The 23646-nt window shown below is 37.7% G+C and overlaps 2 pseudogenes; both read right to left on the reverse strand.

The window, feature by feature from the left end:
• Nucleotides 1-22923, reverse strand: part of Gm16332 (predicted gene 16332) — a 58384-nt pseudogene extending 35461 nt beyond the window's left edge.
• On the reverse strand, nt 14496-16129 carry Gm5837 (predicted gene 5837; annotated as a pseudogene).

Here is a 23646-nt window from a genome sequence, read left to right on the forward strand (position 1 = left end):
TGCATACACTAGCAAGATTTTATCGAAAGGACCCAGATGTAGCTGTCTCTTGTGAGACTATGCCGGGGCCTAGCAAACACAGAAGTGGATGCCCACAGTCAGCTAATGGATGGATCACAGGGCTCCCAATGGATGAGCTAGAGAAAGTACCCAAGGAGCTAAAGGGATCTGCAACCCTATAGGTGGATCAACATTATGAACTAACCAGTACCCCGGAGCTCTTGACTCTAGCTGCATATGTATCAAAAGATGGCCTAGTCGGCCATCACTGGAAAGAGAGGCCCATTGGACACACAAACTTTATATGCCCCAGAACAGGGGAACGCCAGGGCCAAAAAGGGGGAGTGGGCAGGTAGGGGAGTGGGGGTGGGTGGGTATGGGGGACTTTTGGTATAGCATTGGAAATGTAAATGAGCTAAATACCTAATAAAAAATGGAAAAAAAAAAAAGAAATAAATGATTCAAAGACCAGCAAAAAAAAAAAAAAAAAAAAAAAAAAAAAAAAAAAATTGAGATAAAACTCACACATTTATAAGGATACACAACAAGAAAAAAATGACATGACATAAACATATCGGTACAAAGATTGGAGAAAAAACATCAAAACTGTGTCATGCACACTACTCAAGAATTCTCTTCCCCATAACACATCATAGAGAAATCAGAGTTAATTAGCAGTTAAAATGTTATTATATCAATGATGTATTTAGCTATTTTGTTTAATGGTAAATTATAATTTTATAATCATCTTGAGTCAAATGCACAGTAAGCTAAAAGCACATAGTACTATAAAATTAAGTTTTCTAAATGTTTTGTTGTATTATGGCATAAGATCAACTAGGAGTGTTTAGGTTGTATATACTTATCAAATAGCTTCAGTATTCACTTATACACACTGAAAACAATGAAACATTTTGCCACAGTTAATACAGAAGGGACAGAGAGTCATGAGAAACTTGTGATGTAAGGGCAGGTTACTTACTGATACGGATGCATTTGGGAGGAGGGGACCAGCCATTCTCTGTACATGTCATTGTGTCTTGACCATTTTGAAGACTATAGCCATTGTAACACTGGACTTTTAAAGACTGACCCTGCACATATATTTTTTCCCAGTATGCAGAGTCTCCATTCTCCACATAATGGAAAACACATTTCCCTAAGAAACATAAAAAATAAAAATGAAAAAAAGTAAAAGCTTTCATTTGCTTAAGTTAAATGTTATCTTTCCAGCTGTTTAATGAGCATGCATTGCATTCAGAAATAAAATTAATAAAAAATGTTTAAATGATTAGCATGTATCTTTAGTTTGTATAAATAAAATATGCAAGAGATAAAGGCATTTCCATAGTCCCTATTGTGTGTGTGTACATTTCATGAAGAGCTGCTCCCAAAGGACAGAAACTAGCCTTTTTGCTCACACGTTTTTCCCTTGGTCTTATGTTTGTCATGAGAAACATAACTGTAATTATGTATGTGCTTTCTCTTTAAAAGAGTAAAACATATTTAAATACAAAGACATTGGCTTACTGACGCATGGGACTTCAGGCTCCCACCCTTGTGCTGTGCAACGAAGGTAGTCCCAGGAATACCCAGAAGGTGGTGAAAACCCGTTGTCACACTTATAGCTGTACTTATTTCCTATAGACACTGGGAAGTTGGGTCTCAGGCTCTCTTCATAATACAGACGTCCATATTTGAATTGTGGAAATTCACATGGTTTCACTTGAAATTAAAAAAAAATTAAATAAAACAACCAGAAAAACACTCAAATCCCATATAAAATTCTTGATTAGTAAACTACATTTAATGAATGGAAAGAACAGTGGGGGTTTGGGACAAGGAAATAAGACAATAGAAAACATTGGTTTGTGAGGATGTCATTTTGTATGAAATCAAGTTAGGGCTGATACTCCTACAGAGAAGAGGATTAGAGACATTTTTAATATCAAATATGATAACTGCTTATTTATAATTTTTACTGAAACCCAAATATAGTATGAATATGGAATCGTATGGAGCTAGTCCCATACCATTAATTTAAATTCTGTATTGATCCCTCTATTGTTTATATGTAACATATGATTACTTCTTTTATATATGTAATAATTTGTGATTATTATTTATAATTTGTAATATTGAATGAGAACAATATCACTGTTTCATGAAGTATGTTTCTGCTTTAGGAAACCTCGTGCAGTATATTATAAGTTATTTCAACAGATATGTATATAGACAAACTAATTTCATTAGGCTACCTCATTCATTTTAGTTTTTGATTTATGAGAAAAATTCTCCATACATTTATCACATGGTTTTAAAAGTGCAATTCCTTTTATAGTAAATGTTCTTCTTTAACAATTTTGAGAATCATCCTTTTCATAGTATATCAATAAGTTAAATAAACTTACTGAGATTTTGTTTTAAAAAGCAACAAAAGGAGGCATGGTTCAGGGTAGGAATATCATTATTTCCACAGTCCTCAAAGTTTTACCCACTCTTCATTCTCCAGTGGGCACAGGAGAACATGTTTACCCTCTTTATACACAATTCTTGAAAGAAACATAACATTCCTTAAAGTACATGATCACCTGATGTGGTCAGTACCTAACTGAGCCTTGTTTGACAGATTACACTTTCAAAATGCAGGTTGTGGCTGCATCATCAGTGACTATTGGACCATGGATCATACATAGTGTTGATGTACTCTTCTCAGCCTGCTGATCAATACATTTACCAGTTTTTCAACTGTTCTAAATATTATGAGCACATCGCAAGATCATCTAGTTTTTACTGTCTTCAGCCCCAAGATCTTCTAATTTTTATTGATAAGTCTCATTCTAATACATATTCAACATGACATAAAAGATTAATTTTTGCAATCACGTGTAACACAGATTCATTGTCATTATCTTCTGTATTGTTCCACTTGTCCTTTTATAATGTATTTTCCCCAAAATACTAAAAGATTTGATGAAAATGATGAGTAATTAAACATCCCAGAGGAGCAAGAACTAAACATTTAAAGTACAAAATGTTATGCAACTAAATTACAGAGAATAATCATCTTTATCATATCCAGAAAATATCAGAAAGTTCACTGTAAAATAAATAAAATTCAGATATATTCAAGCCACAGAGAGTGCGAATATATTTGGGCAGGTCTACATTGTGGAAACTTAAACGTAGTTGGGTTTCTGGCTCACTGTGCTACACAGATTCTTCACTTGTAATTGTAAACCTACTCAAAAGCCCAGGGCAAGGATGTCATAAGATCTGAGTTCAGAGACACACACTAATTCTGCTATTAAAATAAGTTCACTCAACAATGAACAAATAGATGGGAAAAGAAAATGAAGTCCTGTCAAAATAGTAATTAAAATAATAAATATTCAAAAAATTGAATACTGAAAGCTGTGAGAGCAAAAGAGTAAGTAAAATATAGAGGCAAACCTATCAGAATATAGGTGACTTCTTTTTTTTCCATTTTTAGAAAGAATTTTATTTTACTAATAAAAATGATTTATACTACACAGAATTTCTTTGTAGAATACAGCCTGTCTTCCTAATGAATTAGAACAAAATTTGAAGGAAGAACACAAGGGTACAGCTTAAGAAAATCATAAAACAACCTGCAAAGTCTAGCTTCCTGTCATAATCTCTAGATGTGACATGATTTCTTTAGAATGTCATATGCCTGGGATTGCAAGCTTGTACAACAACTCTGGAAATCAGTCTGGCGGTTCCTCAGAAAATTGGACATAGTACTACCAGAGGATCCAGCAATACCTCTCCTGGGCATATATCCAGAAGATGCCCCAACTGGTAGGAAGGACACATGCTCCACTATGTTCATAGCAGCCTTATTTATAATAGCCAGAGGCTGGAAAGAACCTAGATGCCCCTCAACAGAGGAATGGATAGAGAAAATGTGGTACATCTACACAATGGAGTACTACTCAGCTATTAAAAAGAATGAATTTATGAAATTCCTAGCCAAATGGATGGACCTGGAGGGCATCATCCTGAGTGAGGTAACACATTCACAAAGGAACTCACACAATATGTACTCACTGATAAGTGGATATTAGCCCCAAACCTAGGATACCCAAGATATAAGATACAATTTGCTAAACACATGAAACTCAAGAAAAATGAAGACTGAAGTGTGGACACTATGCCCCTCCTTAGAAGTGGGAACAAAACACCCATGGAAGGAGTTACAGAGACAAAGTTTGGAGCTGAGATGAAAGGATGGACCATGTAGAGACTGCCATATCCAGGGATCCACCCCATAATCAGCATCCAAACGCTGACACCATTGCATACACTAGCAAGATTTTATCGAAAGGACCCAGATGTAGCTGTCTCTTGTGAGACTATGCCGGGGCCTAGCAAACACAGAAGTGGATGCTCACAGTCAGCTAATGGATGGATCACAGGGCTTCCAATGGAGGAGCTAGAGAAAGTACCCAAGGAGCTAAAGGGATCTGTAACCCTATAGGTGGAACAACATTATGAACTAACCAGTACCCCAGAGCTCTTGACTCTAGCTGCATATGTATCAAAAGATGGCCTAGTGGGCCATCACTGGAAAGAGAGGCCCATTGGACTTGCAAACTTTATATGCCCCAGTACAGGGGAATGCCAGGGCCAAAAAGTGGGAGTGGGTGGGTAGTGGAGTGGGGGTGGTGTATTGGGGACTTTTGGGATAGCATTGGAAATGTAAATGAGCTAAATACCTAATAAAAAATGGAAAAAAAACTTGAAAAAAAAAAGAATGTCATATGCCTATTAATATGATTCAATTCATCAAAAATCTTCTTTTTTTAAATTGGGTATTAATTTCATTTACAATTCCAGTGCTATCCCAAAAGTCCCCCACACGCTCCCCTACCCACTCCCCCATCCACCCACTCTCACTTCTTGGCCCTGTCGTTCCCCTGTACTGAGGCATATAAAGTTTGTATGACTAATGGGCCTCTCTTTCCACTGATGGCTGACTAGGCTATTTTCTGATTCATATGCAGCTAGAGACACGAGCTACAAGGGGATACTGGTTAGTTCATATTGTTGTTCCACCTATAGGATTGCAGATGCCTTTAGCTCCTTGGGTACTTTCTATAGCTCCTCCATTGGGGGCCCTGTGATCCATCCAATAGCTGACTGTGAGAATCCACTTCTGTGTTTGCTAGGCCCCGGCATAGTCTCACAAGAGACAGCTCTATCTGGGTCCTTTCAGCAAAATCTTGCTAGTGTATGCAATGGTGTCAGCATTTGGAAGCTGATTATGGTATGGATCCCTGGATATGGCAGTCTCTAGATGGTCCATCCTTTCGTCACAGCTCCAAACTGTGTCTCTGTAACTCCTTCCATGGATGTTTTGTTCCCAATTCTAAGAAGGACACATGCTCCACTATGTTCATAGCAGCCTTATTTATAATAACCAGAAGCTGGAAAGAACCCAGATGCCCTTCAACAGAGGAATGGATACATAAAATGTGGTACATTTACACAATGGAGTACTACTCAACTATTAAAAAGAATGAATTTATGAAATTCCTAGGCAAATGGATGGACCTGGAGGGCATCATGCTGAGTGAGGTAACCCAATCACAAAGGAATTCACACAATATGTACTCACTGATAAGTGGTTATTAGCCCAGAAACTTAGGATACCCAAGATATAAGATACAATTTGCTAAACACAAGAAACTCTAGAAGAACGAAGACCAAAGTGTGGACTCTTTTTCCCTTCTTAGAATTGGGAATATAGCTGACTTCTTAATGGAAACTCTGAAAGGAAGAAGGGCCTGGACATACTTTTAAAAGACCACAATTGTATCCTAGACTACAGTGGTCAGAAAAAAATACTCAATAAACATAGAAGGAGAAAACTAGATATACCATGAGAATGACAAATTTAAACAATAACTATCCAGAACTGAGCCCTACAATAATTACTTGAAAGAAAAATTCCAATCAAAGAGATCAACTAAAACCAATAAATAAATAAATAAGCTCTGCTCTAATACAAGCAGATCATCTACATCGGAGGCAATAAATAACCTCACATGAGTAAAAGAAGACACACACACAATACAACCATACACACAAAAACACATACACACATACACATAGCCACCACCACCATCAAAATAACAGTAATTAACAGTCATGGTCACTGAAAGCTCTCAAAGTCAATGGATTCAATTCTCCATAAAAAATGGCACAGGCTGAGAGAATAGATGAGAAAACATTATCCATCCTTTTCCTGCATACAAGAAATATACCTCAACATCAGAAATGGATATTATGCCATAGTAAAAGGCTAGAAAAGATTTTCCTGGAAAATATACCGAAGAAACAAGATCATTTTGCACTTCTAAATTCTAACAAAATAGAATTCAAGACAAATTAATCATTAGTGGTGCAGAAAGAAAATTCATACTAATCAAAAAGAGTATTTCATGAGTATGACATCTCAATTTTGAACATCTGCCCCAAATGCAAGGAAACCCACATTCATAAAAATATATATAAAAGTAACGAACTAACAAAAAATTTAGTAATTTTGCACATCTCAATTTTGAACATCTGCTCCAAATGCAAGGAAACCCACATTCATAAAAATATATATAAAAGAAACGAACTAACAAAAAATTTAGTAATTTTGCACATCTCAATTTTGAACATCTGCCCCAAATGCAAGGAAACCCACATTCATAAAAAAATTTAAAAGAAATGAACTAACAAAAAATTTACATAACTCCTCTCAAACACTTTATCAGTCAAAGACTATAACACCCCACTCCTAGCAATGGACAGGTCATCCAGACAGAAATTAACAGAAAAAAATGGAACTGAGAGATGTGATGAATCAAATGGACTTAACAGAAATCTATTGAACATTTCACCCAAACTCAAAAGTATATACCTTTGTCTCAACACCTCACAGAACTTTCTCTAAAACAGACCATAAACTCTGTCACAAAGCTAGTCTCAACAGATACAAGATAATTGAAATAATCCCTTATATCTTCTCAGACTACAGGGATTAAAACTGAACTTCAACAACCAAAGAAAGTCCATAAACTCATAGAAACTGAACAATGTTCTTCTAAATGACTACAGGGTAAAGGAAGAAATAAATAATTTAAGATGTCTAGTATTCAATGAAAATGAAGGCACAGAATACCAAACTTATGAGCAACAATGAAAGTGGTGTCAAGGGGAAAGTTCATAGTACTAAGTGCCTTCATAAAGACAGCAGAAAGATCTCATACTAGTGACATAACAGCACACCTTAAAGCTCTGGAAGAGGAGTTAACAACAGAGAGTAAACCATCTTGGATCTAAGAAACATTATAGGGCTGAAATCAATAAAATAGAATCAAAGAAAAAAAGAGATGCTTCTTTGAGAAAATCAACAAGACAGACAAACCCTTAGCCAAACCTAGTAAAAGGCACAGAGAATATAGAAACTAACAAGGTCAGTAATGAAAACAGGGACAAAACCCCATAAAGAGTTTAGGACACCAAACCAGACATAAAACCTTCAACCTACAATGTGTCTTGCCAGAATGATGTGCTGGGGTAAAGGTGGCACAGGAATTCAGGGAGTGGATAAGCAATGACAGACACAGTTTGATACCCATGCCATGAGAGTTGCATGGCAACTCACCCCTGTCACTGACTTGAGGACCAGAAACCAGAGGCTATATGTCCCAGAGACCTAGAATAGATCCAAGCATGACTGGCAATGAAAAAAAAAGTCAATACAATAATGCCTAATGATATTCTGCTATACTCATAGACTGGTACCTAGCCCAGTCATCATCAGAGAGGTTTCACCTAGCAACTAATGGAAACAGATGCAAAGACCCACAGCCAAACAATTATAGGATTTTTGACAACATTGTGAACCCCAAGATTGTGTTGTTTACAGGAAGAATCTGTTCTCTAGTGTGGTGTAGCTCAGCCTTAGTACACACCTTTAATCACTCTGGCTGTAATACAGACAAGTCCTTACTACACACCTTTAATCCAAAACAATGAAGGTAATATTAGTTTGTAGAAGGAAGCAGTAATGTTTGAAAGAAATGTCAAATTGATTCTCAGACAACGTGATAAATCAAAGAAAGATTTGACAGAATAGGATATGTTTAACTCTCATGAGAACAAAGAGAAAGAGAGGCTACTTAAGAGAAAGCAGCACAGAAGAGGCTTGGAGACTGTTTAACTGGGACAGGTTGCAGAGACAGAACAAGCTAGTCACAACTGAAGTTGGGAGGAGCCAGAAAATGAGAAGGAGCCAGAGGATTAGAACAGATTGCCAGAGTTAATTTGATGCCCAACACAGCACAAAGTCAAAGGCTCAGAGCGAAACCAGATTGATTCAGTCAGTTTGCAGTGGAGTTCAAGCCAGAACAGTTGAGTTGAATGAGCCAGGCAGAGCTCAACAAGTACTAGGAAGGTGTGGTCTTACACACCAGTAAGTCTCAAAGGCTGAAATCATTCTTGGCCTAGATAAGATTATACAGAGGCTAAATGAAAGTGTACAGGACTAGGCCTAGATTAGCAGAGAGAAACATTAAGTCTATGAGAAAATTACTCAGGAGAATAAAAGTTACTTTTTACTGACTATTAGACAGAGTTTGGAGAATCCTGCAGAAGATGGGGAAGAAAGATTATAGGAGCTGGAATTATCAAGGATACCACAAGAAAACTCACAGAGTCAAGTAACCTGGACTCTTGGGATTTCACAGACATTCAACTGACAATCAGGGAGCCTGAATCTAACCTATGTCCTCTGTATATATGTTATAGTTGTATAGCTCAGTGTTTTTGTGGGATTCCTAACAGAGGGAGTGTCGGTTGTTTTTTTATTCTTTTCCCTACTTTGGGCAACCTTGTCCTCATACCGAGTTGCCTCATCCTGCCAAAATATAAGCATTAATGCCTAATCTTATTGAAATCTGATATGGCATAGTCAGTTGATATCCCTGGGGGGCCTCCCAGTTTTGATGGGAAATGGAGGAGGGAGGGATGGGGAGGAATGAGGTTGATGGGATGGAGGAGTTGGGAAGCTGAGGTAATATATGAGAAAATAAATTTTATATAAAAAATCCTAATGGCAAAACCGAATAATAAATAAATAGAACCAATAGAAAGAAATAAAAGAGAATTTGTAAGAGAACTAAATTTTTAAAAAAAGTTAAACTCAATTTTCTTACAATTCTTATAGTTGTTAATGCTATTTCTTAGTGGAAATAGCTTCTTTCATTTTTATGAGTTGGATATTATAGATTTTCCAAATTCTCATCTTAGTTAAAAGCTTTGTTTTTCATTACTGGTGTTATTGGAAAGGATATAAAGTTCAGAGTTTCTGGACACACTGAAATAAGTTAAGTCATTGGGTCTCTGCCTTTGATGGGGATATTGGGATCTTGGCCATTCCCTTATATCTCTTTGCTGGTGGTCATCAGGCAAGCAGCTTTGACTTATCACTTACTTTCTGACATGAAGATGCTCCTGATGCAGATAGGCAAAAAAAAAAAAAAAAAAAAAAAAAAAAAAAAAAAAAAAAAAAAAAAAAAAATTGAAAAGAATAGAGTAGCCAGAAATTAAATACTCTGGATTCAATATAACACAGTGTGATGAGAAGCCACTGACATTGTTCAAAGCAACTCTCTCCAGATAGAGAAACATAATTCCCTTCTTCACATGCATATTGAACTCAGTATATAAGAAACAGCCATGGCCACAACATTGTATGCTCCATGTAGCTCATGGATGGATTCTAAACTCCTACTGTATCTATGATCAGTAACTCCAAGGCAAGTTAGCTTTTGTGAAACAACCTATGCAGAGGCTTATCTGATAAGGAACTGAGCCCTCTTGCCAAATCCTAGTGTGTGTGGCATGTTGGACATAGTGCCTAGCAAAGTCGCCTGATGACTGACAATCAAGAATATCTGACAGCAACACACTGATGCAGAGCCAGTAGCTGAGTCATATTCAAAGCTAGCTGACAGAAACAAAGGGACAACAAAGGTTTGTTATGAGGCAAATATTACTGAGATTTACTATGATGCAAATAAATAAGTAAAATAAATTTTTATATGACAATATTCTTACACAGTAATTTACTACAAATCTTAGAAAATTATTAATTAGAAAAAAGAAAAATGTACTTATTCACATATATTTATGTAAGGTGTAGTAAATTAAAAATTTTAGTTTTCTATAATGTATTTTAAATATTACTTGGAATCTTAAATTCTAATATTACTTATACTATTACATTAAATATTTACTTTTAAAACTAAAATATTTCTAAGGGTTGTACGTAAATAAAAATTAAATATTTGCTGTTAGTGTATTTTCATCTGTGCATAGTGAATAGGCTAATTTCAGGATCATGGAGATTAAAGACGTAAGTGAAGCTTACAGGTACATCTTGGAACAGGGATCCAGCCAGTGAGTGTACACTTTGAAACAGTTGATCCACTTACAGGATGGAAGCCATAATTACATTCATATCTGATTTCATCATCAGTTCTGTGTATAATCCTGTGAGGTGTGTAGATACCATTTAGAATATAAGGAGGTGAGCATGTCTTTTCTGAAAAGAAGCAGATATAAATAATGAGAAATATTCAATCTCACTAAGATTAAGAATATAAAAACTAAACAGCAGATACCATTTATTTCTATTGATAAATGTAAAATTGGCATTGAAATGAATGCATCTTCACATATTTAACGAATCAGTCAGGTTTCCTCTCTCTCCTCCTGTTGTATGTGTTCCTCTCTGGTATGAATTCTTCTCTATTGATGCCATCATATATAGTACTTCATGATTCTAAAGTTGACAATAACTTCATCAGAAAGTGTATTAGTCAGGGTTCTCTAGAGTCACAGAACTTATGGATAATCTCTAAATAGTAAAGGAATTTATTGATGACTTACAGTCGGCAGCCGAATTCCCAACAATTGTTCAGTCGCAGCTGTGAATGGAAGTCCAAGGATCTAGCAGTTACTCAGTCTCACGCAGCAAGCAGGCAAAGGAGCAAGAGCAAGAGCAAGAGCTAGACTCCCTTCTTCCAATGTCCTTATATTGTCTCCAGCAAAAGGTGTAGCCCAGATTAAAGGTGTGTTCCACCACACCTTTAATCCCAGATGAAAGGCATAGCCCAGATTAAAGGTGTGTTCCTTAACTCGGAGATTCAATCTTCTGGAATCCATAGCCACTATGGCTCAAGATCTTCAAACCAAGATCCAGATAAGGATCTCCAAGCCTCCAGATAAGGGTCACTGGTGAGCCTTCCAATTCCGAATTGTAGTTCATTCCAAATATTGTCAAGTTGACAACCAGGAATAGCCACTACAGAAAGATATTCAGAGCAAGAAGCATTATTCCTTCTACTTTCTAATTCTATGATCGAAATTGCTGGCCTTGATTCTCATTTGGGCTATTTATTAATAGTCACAGGTTCAATTTTATACCTCTTTCTCTTTGAATTAAACATGTTCTTTGACTTATTTGGGAAAACATATTGAAGAAGGAAGAAACAGTATAATTTTTGACTTACAAAAATCATGAATCTAAACTCCTAATACACCAAGCCATTCCTCAAATGTGCATTTTATGTTTTGTGTTTTGTGTGTCTTAAATCATCTTTGCCTAGATCTGCTAACTTATACCATTGCTACATTAGAAAATTATTTTTAATTGACTACAGTTTCTGCATAAATAAATTTATTTGCCTTATACTTGGTTTATATGAGCATGTACTTTTCATTATTGTTTTTACTTCTGGACTTTGTGGCATTCAAGCAAACCTCTGTAATTAAAAACTGCCCCTTATGGTAATAATTCTGCAGTTTAAATAAAAAAATCATAGAAGTGAATGACTCAGGCCTATATGCAGAATTCAAAGGGATGTTCAGTTTATAAATTGACAGTCTCTATCATTACCCTTTCTTCTGTCCATGTTTTTCCATATAAATCTAATATTTTAATTTATAAAAGAAAGGTATTAAGATAGCAATCTCGACATTTTCTTCACAATTCATTCTTTGACACAGTCTGGTACAGAATTCTTTGGTTTTAAGTATCATTTGAATAGTTTTTTTTCCTTTCCATATATACCTCTAATGGGTAAACCTAGCCCCTGAAGGGGTGGCAGCAATATTTCTATTGGTCTTAAATTTGTGTCACAGTGTACCTGTATTTTTTTGTAATTCAATTTATATCCTGATTGAAGCCCTATCCTCTCCTCCTAGTCTCTCCACATACCGTCCCTTGCCATGTCCCCTCTATCCCTTCTCCTCTGAAAAGGGGGAGAGCCTCCTGGATGCCAGCCTACTTGAGCACATAAAGTTACTTCAGGACTAGGCACATCCTCTCTCACCGAGGCCAGACAAGGCAGCCCAGTTAAGTGAAACAGGATCCACAAGCAGGCAACAAAGTCAAGGATAGCCCCTATTTAAGTTTTTAGGGTTCCTCATGAAGACAGATAATATACATGCATAGTAGTAAAAACCTGATCTAAAATAATAATAATATATGCTTACTGTCATGGTTTGAATATGCTTGGCCCAGGGAGTGGGACTATTGGGAGGTATGTCCTTGTTGGAATAGGTGTGGGTGAATTGGAGGAAATGTGTCACTGTTTGGATGGGCTTTGCCCATCTTCTCCTGACTGCCTTTGTAACAAGATGTAGACCTCTCTGTGCCTTCAATGCTGTGCTTGCCTGCTGTATCCCCTTGATGATAATAGACTGAACCTCTGAACTCATAAGCCAGCCCCCAATGGAATGTTGTCCCTTATAAGAGTTTCTTTGATACATATGCAGCTAGAGTCAAGAGCTCCGGGGTACTGGTTAGTTCATAATGTTGTTCCACCTATAGGGTTGCAGATCCCTTTAGCTCCTTGGGTATTACCTCTAACTCCTCCATTGGGAGCTCTGTGATGCATCCATTAACTGACTGTGAGCATCCACTTCTGTGTTTACTAGGCCCCGGCATAGTCTCACAAGAGACAGCTACATCTGGGTTCTTTCGATAAAATCTTGCTAGTGTATGCAATGTTGTCAGCATTTGGATGCTGATTATGGGGTGGATCCCTGGATATGGCAGTCTCTACATGGTCCATCCTTTCATCTCAGCTCCAAACTTTGTCTTTGTAACTCCTTTCATGGGTGTTTTGTTCCCACTTCTAAGGAGGGGCATAGTGTCCACACTTCAGTCTTCATTTTTCTTGAATTTCATGTGTTTAGCAAATTGTATCTTATATCTTGGGTGTCCTAGGTTTTGGGCTAATATCCACTTATCAGTGAGTACATATTGTGTGAGTTCCTTTGTGAATGTGTTACCCCAGTACAGGGGAACGCCAGGGCCAAAAAGGGGGAGTGGGTGGGTAGGGGAGTGGGGGTCGGTGGGTATGGGAGACTTTTGGTATAGCATTGGAAATGTAAATGAGCTAAATGCCTAATAAAAAATGGAAAAAAAAAAGAGTTTCTTTGGTCATGGTGTCTCTTCACAGCACAACACCCTAAGGTAACTACTTAAATCTAGTGTGTCTCCTAATTTTTATGCCATTTAACATTAATTTTGAATCAGGAACAAAAAGTGTGTTCCTCACTTTTTTTTCTCTTCATCATACTCTGACTGTCATATTTTCATACGACCATTATAGTTTATGTTTTTCTATTTAGATTTTCTTAATAATATAGCTTAACTCAGTATCTTTTTAAACAAAAGCACTAAGATACCAAACAACAACGATATGGCCAAGTATTTGAGAGGACAATATAGGAAGAACTTTGTAAAACTGATTAAGAACAAAAATACTTTTGGAGATTACCCTAAGCTGCCAACATAAGTCCCTGATGATGTCTGATTAACTATCTGCAGTTAATTGTTCAAATGTATGGTGCCTTTTATCCCTTGTATATTTCCCCTGTACAGTTTTCTTATTTCAAATGTTTAGTAGAAACATTTAGAATGCAATATTTCAAGCTTAGTTCTCTTATTTTGTAAAGTCAATTTTGCAAAATGGATTCTGTAAAGAAAACAGATGCATCAAAATAAATTATTCAGGAGATTGTGGTAATTTTCATTATTCCTGCTTGTCATTAGAAAGTTTCTACTATAAGTTAGAGATCCAAATGATCTGAGAAGTTGTTGTAACCCCCTGGTCTGGCTATGATCAGCTGGAAGAAAGTTTACTTATTTTCATATTATCTTATTTTAATTTTGGTGTCTTATGGAGTCCAAGATTCTTGTAAAGTCAGCTGCAACAAATTATGTATTCGGCTATATACTGTCAAAGGGATTAAAGTGGCCATTGGACACGCAAACTGTATATGCCCCAGTACAGGGGAACGCCAGGGCCAAAAAAAAATGGGAATGAGTGTGTAGGGAAGTGTGGGGGAGGGTATGGGGGACTTTTGGGATAGCATTGGAAATGTAACTGAGGAAAATATTTTTTTTTTTATCATCAAAATAACCTATTCAGTTTTATTAGAAAACAAGCTAGGTGGGGAAGGGATCCTTCCAAACAACCATGGAGGTTTGATAATTTACAAAGAAACTGTAACACTGCAAAGCATGCTTGAGGCGAGCCCCTGTGCACGGTGTGGGGTCCGTCTCTGGGTGCGCCTCCATCCCAACGTTACTTCATGTACTTGTCCTGCTGGTCAGCCAAAATCTTGGCAGAGGACTTGGCGTCATAGAAGAGCTCGCTGATCTATTCCACGTGCTCCTTCTCAATGCTGTCCTTGCCATTGATCTTTGCCAGCAGGTTGGCTGGGGTCAGCAGCTGCACCGAATACCTCAGAGTGGTCTTGGTGCCAATCTCCCCGAGGTGGTTCAGCGCCTCCTCGCTGATGTTGATGCCTTCCGTCTGGGCTCGGATCTTAATGATCTGCTTCATCTCCTGTGGCGTGTACAGCATGGTCCTGATGATCATCACCCTGTCTAGCAGATCCAACGGGATGCCGTGTGGAGAAGTGATGTCCTCAGTGCCCCTGATGACACAGTTGCCTCGGTTGGATGCAAAGATGACAATGGGGGCGATGGAGGACTCCAGGGCTCGGTGCAGGTAGGTAAAGCACTCGATATCCAGCATGTGGACCTCATCGACAAAGAGCACTCCAGGGACTAGCTCGGCCACGCCCTGGTCAATGTATTTGTTCACCACTTTGTTGATCTCCCCTCGAAGTTTATCTGTGATCTCTGTCTTTTTTGGCTTCATCAACTGGCCCATCATAGACAGAATATCTTGCCCACCCTGAGGCCGCGCATTAGCCACATCCAGGTCATGCAAGGTCACATCCTATATGATTTCCTTCTTCTTGTGCACATCTCCCTTTGGCAAAGGGACATACTCTTCAGCTTCAAGGTCAAACTCTGTGGCACAGGTGTCACACCTGCCTTGCCTCTTCACAGCTCCACTATTTGCTTCAATGTAAATCACATCTCCAGCCTCTACTCGTTCTTTCTGCAAACTTTCAAAAATACTGGGGTCCAGCTTCAGCTGTTTGGTTCCTTTGGCAGTCTTGAGCCCTATGATCACATGGCTGATAGTTTTGCCGTACCCACCCATGGGGTTCTCTGTCTCACAGGGAGTGAGCTCTGTCACCTCCCCTTCATAAACCTCCTTAGTCTCCTTTATCCGCAACCCAATAGCCCTGCGGAAGTTCTCCATCAGCACCTCTGTCTTTTTGATCTCAGTTGAGTATACCTCGCTACCCACCATCGGGCAGAAAGGGACTTTACTGCCCAGCTCCTGAGCAATAGCAAGGGCCAAGGCTGTCTTGCCAGTTCCAGGAGGCCCCGCCAACAAGACAGCTCTTCCAGCCATTTTCTTGCTTTTGATTAATTCTACAATGACGCCACATGCCTCTCTCGCGTTCTCCTGGCCCACGAGACCCGAAGCCGCCTGCTTGGCTAGGCCGCTCTCGTCCAGCCCCAGACCCTTCACGTGGCTGTGGGAGGCGATGCGCTGCGTCTTCGTGGTGCTCTTCACCTCCTCAATCTTCATTTTGCCGAGTGTCTAGGAACACAACCTGTGTGGAGTGGTAGGAACTGCCGCACGCCAGGTGCCTGGGTTACCACCAGGAAAATATTTAATAAAAAAAAATAAAGTGCCTTGGTTTAGAGATAATTGTACATCAACTCAGATAAACTCTTTTTCTGCTCCAGGAAAACAAAGGCAATGCTTATTACACATAGCTGAGGTACAACGTGATGCAGTACGTTTATTAATAAGAAATTACTTTTCATCCAGAATTACAAATCTTTCTTCAGTAAAATGAAGTCCGTTGTCAGAGATTTGTATGCCTATATGAATTAGGATGCAGATCTTCTTATTTTTATTATCAAACTCTTATTTACTATCTTGTGACAGTGACCTCTGATACCTCTCTTCCAAAGGTAAAAGACCCCCAAGAACATAATACTAAACTTTTACTATTTGACTTATAATTGTGTTTGAGAAATACTCAGAAGGAAATTTTTATGGAGAGTCTTTTTCTCCTCCTGCCTCTTTTCTTCACTGCCTCTATTCTCTCCCTCCCCTGACACTCCTCCCCTCTCTCCTAGTGTTCAAAATAAGCAAGCCTAGGTAGCATGTACAGAAAGACAGACAGTTGGAAAAGCAAACATATTTCTCAGTTTGAAAGCAAATATATGCTAAGGAAGAGTTTTTAAATAGTTGACAGTAATTCCAGCTTCAGGTGAATTCAGTCCAAGACAGAGATTCTTCTCTGCTATATGATATTTGGTTTGGCATGACTGATCTATTGAATCCTAATGCTTCCATGGAAAATTGGGTTCTCCTAAAACTGGAATGATTGTTTGAAAAGTTCCTCTTAAGCACCAGGCTTGATACAATATAACTACATTATGGTTTATAGTTTGATCTTTCAGTGGATAAATGATCTCTTTCGAGGCCACCTGGAGTTAGTCTTATGCAGAGGTTTAATGCCAGAGGACTAGTGAGATACTGCTTCTCTGATTAAGAGTCATAAACACCATGAAAACAGATTGTTGGACTCAGTGCAATCAGCTAAACATGGATTTGTGATGCCATCTTTCTTTTCCATTCACTGTTCTACTTCTTAAATACTAAAATTCATAGAAAATAAGAGTAATGTCACCTTCACAGAAAGGCTGAGAACTCCATCCAGAGCCTGTGCAGACAGCATCCCCTCTTTCTTTGGGCACATAACCATGCTTACACTTATAGTGGTATCTTTCATTCTCCTTGTAAACTGGTTTCACATTTATACCATCTCCGTTTTCCACTCGCGGTGGTGTGCAGAGAATTTCTAAATGCAAAAGAGTAATTGTATAGTGTTTACTATGAAAGGAAATCTACTGAGCAGGTCATATTTCTACAATTTCAGAGTTTTGTTCCCATTAGGTCAATCAGTCAAAATCAGCGACCAAACAAAAGTTGTTTAGGACTTAATACCACTTGATCACATACTTGTTGCAAATTTTCATTTTTGGAAGAAATTAAATGTATACTATTTATTATATTGAAGATGATGGCAAATTAGACTCTTGAAATAAATGACAGCCAGTAACAATCCCAAACCCTTGTGAAAATAAAAATAGACACAGGTTTATGGGTTAATATTTTCATTGAGTAATCTGCAAACACAACTTCTGATTATTGACAGCAATTTTTAAGACAGCACTTTTCAAGGAAATCTATTAGAGTCACTTTTCATTTGATCTTTGAAAAGTCATGATGCCTTCACCATATATATAAACATGAGCATGTGTGCATACGCCCAAGCATGTGCACACAGAGAGAGAGAGAACAAAAACAAAAACACAAGACAAAAATACCTACAAAAAAACTTCCAAGGAAGCTCAGAATGTAAACAATTCAAAAGCTTCCGGAAGTCCTTGAAATTGACCATATTGAAGAGGTCCCTCCCTCTCTCCCAATGCATACATAAGGAGTAATAACCACTGTGAAATACTTTTGGATCATCTGAGCTGCACAGAAGAGCCTCAGACCATGTGAGCTGCATGAAAGAGACACACTTAAACCTGTTGATCTTACAAGCTGTACAATGTGCTTCCGGTTCCCAGCTTTTGTGAGCCTTCACCTATGCTGTGGTAGGTTTTTGTTAAAGCAGCTGTCTTTGAGACATTTCTACTCTTTAAGTCTAACAAACTCATTAGTTCAACAAAGTGAACTTAGATGGTATCCTTAATCAGATCTGTTCTCAGTTCCCTATTTGAAGTTTGTTCTAATCTCCACAGTCATGCATCGGGATCCTACAGTGGGGCTTCCTTGAGCAGCTGATGAGGCTCGGGACTGCATCTTACAGTAGACATTTTGTGGATTTTTCACCTTTCTCCACATGGCTCTCTGAAGGTTGCTATGCCTGTCTTCTTTATTTTCATCTGAATAAACCATATGAGCTCTTTAAAACTAATATCAAGGATCAGAATTTCCTAAGTTTCATTAGCCATAGACAATTAGTTATAGTCATATAGGTAGCACCCGTTAAACTTCATTGTGTGAAGTATGTGCCACCCTGAATATACAATGATAAATACACTATATCATTATTTTAATGAAGAATCAGTGCTATTAGAAAGAGTTGTTAGCAGCAAACTGCCGATCCTGAAATGATTTAGTTATAATCTCAAAGCAAATTAAATTTGAGTAGAAAAAAACACTTTTTTTCGTGTAAGATAGACAATATTAAAGAGTGGAGAAAATATTGGATATATTAGATAATATTAAACAATAAATATAGTATAAGTACAATGCCACGTGCAGATAATCTCAAAACTCATGTGGCAACTTCAAGGAGACTACAATAAGATAGACGCTATATGGACTATGGATTAAATATCAGGTTCAGGCCAGCCATGGTTACATTATGAAAGACTGTCAAGAAGAAGAAAAAGAAGAAGAAGAAAAAAAAGAAGAAGAAGAAGAAGGAGGAGGAGGAGGAGGAGGAGGAAGAAGAAGAAGAAGAAGAAGAAGAAGAAGAAGAAGAAGAAGAAGAAGAAGAAGAAGAGAGCATACACCAGCAGCTTGACAGTATACCTGAAAACTCTAGAACAAAAAGAAGCAAATTCATCCACGAGGAGTAGACATCAGGAAATATTCATACTCGGGGCTGAAATCAACCAAGTGGACATAAAAAGAACTATACAAAGAATCGACAACACAAGGAGCTTGCTCTTAGAGAAAATCAACAAAATAGATAAATGCTTAGCCAGACTAACTAAAGGGCACAGGGACATTATCCTAATTTTAAAAATCACAAATGAAAAGAAAGACATAACAGAATCTGAGGAAATCCAAAAAAATCAGATCCTACTACAAAAGCCTATACTCAACAAAACTGAAAATCCTGGATGAATAAACAATTTTCAAGACAGATACCAGGCACCAAAGTTAAATCAGGATCAGATTAATGATCTAAACAATCCCATAGCCTCTAAAGAAATAGAAACAGTCATTAATAGTCTCCCAACCAAAAAAAAAAAAAAAATGCCCAGGAGCAAATGGGTTAAGTGCAGACTTCTAACACTCCTCAAACTATTCCACAAAATAGAAACAGAGGGTACTCTACTCCATTCATTCTATGAAACCACAATTACTCTGATACCTAAACCACACAATGTCCCAACAAAGAAAGAGAACTTCAGACTAATTACCCTTATGAATATCAATGCAAAAATACTCAATAAAATTCATGCCAACTGAATCCAAGAACACATTAAAATGATCATCCATCATGATCAAGTAGGCTTCATCCTGGGTATGCCAGGATGGTTCACTATATGGAAATTATTCAATGTAACCCACTATATAAACAAACTCAAAGAAAAAAGAACGTATGATCATCTCATTAGATGCCGAGAAGGCATTTGACAAAATCCAATACCCATTCATGATAAAAGTCTTGGAGAGATCAGGAATTCAAGGCCCATATTTAAACAAAGTAAAACCAATATACAGCAAATCAGTAGCCAACATCAAACTAAATGGAGAGAAACTTGAAGCAATCCCACTGAAATCCACAACTAGACAAGGCTGTCCACTGTCTCCCTACCTATTCAATATAGTACTTGAAGTCCTAGAAAACAAAAGCAGATCAAAGTGATACAAATTGGAAAGGAAGAAGTCAAAATATCACTGTTCGAAGATGATAAGATAGTATACTTTACTGACCCCAAAAATTTTACCAGCGAACTCCTAAACCTGATAAACAACTTCAGCAAAGTATCTGGCTATAAAATTAACTCAAACAAATCAATGGCCTTTCAAAGGATAAGCAGGCTGAGAAAAAAAATAGGGAGACAACACCCTTCACAATAAGCACAAATAATATAAAATACCTTGGTGTGACTCTAACTAAGCAAGTAAAACATTTGTATGGTGAGAACTTCAAGTCTTTGAAGAAAGAAATACAAAGAGATCTCAGAAGTTGGAAAGATCTCCCATGCTCATGGATTGGCAGAATTAATATAGTAAAAATGGCCATCTTGCTGAAAGCAATCTACAGATTCAATGCAATGCCAATCAAAACTCCAATTAGATTCTTTATAAATTAAGAAAGAGAAATTTTGAAATTCATCTTGAATAAGGAAAAATAAAGAATAGCAAAATCTATTCTTAAGAATAAAAGAACCTCTGGTGGAATCACCATTCCTGAGCTCAATATGAACTACAGAGCAATTGTGATAAAAACTGCATGGTATTGATACATGACAAGCAGGTAGATCACTGGAGAAGAATTGAAGAACCAGAAATGAACCCACATATCTATGGTCACTTGATCTTTGACAAAGGAGCTAAAACCATCCAGTGGAAAAAAGACAGCATTTTCAACAAATGATGCTGGATCAACTGGAAGTTATCATGTAGAAGAATGCAAATTGATCCTTTCTTATCTCCTTGTATAAAGCTTAAGTCCAAGTGGATCAAGGACCTCCACATAAGCCAGATACACTGAAACTCATAGAGGAGAAAGTGGGGAATAGCTTCAAACATATAAGCACAGAGGAAACACACATTCTTGAAAAGAATACCAATGGCTTATGGTATAAGATCAAGAATCAACAAATGAGACCTCATAAATTTGCAAAGCTTCTGTAAGGGAAACAGCCCTGTCAATAGGACAAAAATCTTTACCAATCCTAAGTCTGATAGAAGGCTAATATCCAATATATACGAAGAACTCAAGAAGTAAGTTTTCCAGGGAAACAATTAACCCTATCAAAACAAAACAAACAAAACAAAACAAAACAAAACAAATGGAGTACAGAGCCCAATAAAGAATTCTCAACTGAAGAATGCTGAATGACTGAGAAACAATTACAGAAATGTTCAACATACTTAGTCATCAGGGAAATGGAAATCAAAACAACCTTGAGATTCCTCCTCACAAAAAGTCAGAATGGCTAAGATCAAATACTCAGGTGACAGCAGGTGCTGGCAAGGATGTGGAGAAAGAGGAACACTCCTCCATTGCTGGTGGAATTGCAAGCTGGTACAACCACTCTGGAAATCAGTTTGGCAGTTCCTCAGAAAATTGGACATAGTACTACCTCAGGACCCATCAATACCACTCCTGGGCACATACCCAGAAGATGCTCCAACATATAATAAGGACACATGCTCCACTATGTTCATTACAGCCTTATTTATAATAGCCAGAAGCTTGAAAGAACCCAGATGTCTCTCAACAGAGGAGTAGATTCAGAAAATATTGTATATTTACACAATGGAGTACTACTCAGCTATTAAAATCAAAGAACTTATGAAATTCTTAGGCAAATTGATGTAACTAGAAAATATCATCCTGAGTGAGATAACCCAATCACAAAAGAACACACATGATATGCACTCAGTGATAAGTGGATATTAGCCCAGAAGTTTGGAATACCCAAATAATATTCACAAACTACATGAAACTCAAGAAGGAAGACCAAAGTGTGGATACATTTATCCTTCTTAGAAGGGGAACAAAATACACATGGAAGGAGTTATAGAGACAAAGTGTGGAGCAGAGACTAAAGGAATGACCAGAGACTGTCCCTCCAGTGGATCCATCCCACATACAATCACCAAACCCATATGTTATTGTGGATGGCAACAAGTGCTTAATGACAGGAACCTGATATAGCTGTCTCCTGAGGGGCTTTGCCAGTGCCTGACAAATACAGAAGTGGATGCTCAAGCTATCCATTGGACAGAGCACAGTGTTCCCAGGGTTAGACCTAGAGAAAGGACCCAGGGGGTTGAAGGGATTTACAGTCCCATAGGAAGAAAAACGATATGAAATAACCAGTACCCCCAGAGCTCCCAGGGACTAAATCACCAACTAAAGAGTAAACATGGTGGGACTCATGGCTCCAGCTGCATATGTAGCAGAGGATGGGCTAGTTGGACATAAACGGGAGGAAGACCCTTGGTCCTGTGAAGGCTTTATGCCCCAGTGTAGGGGAATGCCAGGGCCAGGATGCACGAGTGGGTGGGTTGGGGAGCAAGGGGAGAGGGGAGGAGATAGGGTGAGTGGGTTTTCAGAGGGAATAACATTTGAAATGTAAATAAAGAAAAATATACAATAAAAAAGAAAGAAATGTATATTTTCACTAGAATAACTAAAACCATTCAAATATGAAGCAGACATATGTGTGTGTCTTACCCACACATCGTGGCTTTTCATTGCTCCAAAGGCCATTTTCTGAGCAATGAATTTCCTTATGTCCTTCAATCTTGAAGCCTGAATTGCATTCAAACCGCACCACCTGTCCAAAATAGTATTCCTGGTCTGTTTCTGCTGCACCACTCACAATTCTTCCATTCTCGAGTTCTGTCACAGGTAAACACTTCACAACTGAAAATACAGGCATTGCTTTTACTAACAGAACTTGAAAGCTTCAACATAAAACACATTGTAGGTGAATTAAAACCCCAGCACTCTGCAGGAAATGACTTCAATGTTGGAGAAATATTCAGTATCACTGTTTGCAATACATAAAAATTAACTAATACAAGTAGTTCGCTTATCAGCTTCTCTGGGAAGGGGAAAAGAAAACTATTTCTTACAGTGATAGTTTATACCTTCATGATAGCAAGTGTCTCCTAAATTCTGAACAAATATGAGTTTTTGTCTAATATAAAAGGTTTTTTTTTGATGATTCAAAGCAATATGATATTGCATTCTAATATGTAAAAACAGTGAATTTTAAGATATTTCTTCTGATAAAAAATGCTTTGGAATGTTTCTTTCCTTTTCACTTCAGTGCTCAAAATATTTAAACATTTTTTTGGTCTTAATTTCTCTGTCATAAAGGAATTCAGAGTTACTTTCCTGAAGGAAACTTTGGATGTAATAGGTATCCTAGAGAGGGTTTCTTGTCTTATCACCCAAACATGCTGACTCAATAGGCAATTTGGAGGTCTCAAAACTCAGTTTTAAACAAGGATCATGTAAATTCTGATGCAGATATTCCCTGGAACAATTTCTCATTTCCTTCTTTGAACGTCTCTACAGGAGAATATCCATGGTCATGACATTCTCCTTTCTCTCTCTCTTTTCACCCTACCTCTTCTTTCTCTTGCTTGTTATTTCCAATGGAAG

Source organism: Mus musculus, chromosome 1, assembly GCF_000001635.26.
Source record: "Mus musculus strain C57BL/6J chromosome 1, GRCm38.p6 C57BL/6J".
In the NCBI taxonomy this organism is placed as follows: Eukaryota; Metazoa; Chordata; class Mammalia; order Rodentia; family Muridae; genus Mus; species Mus musculus.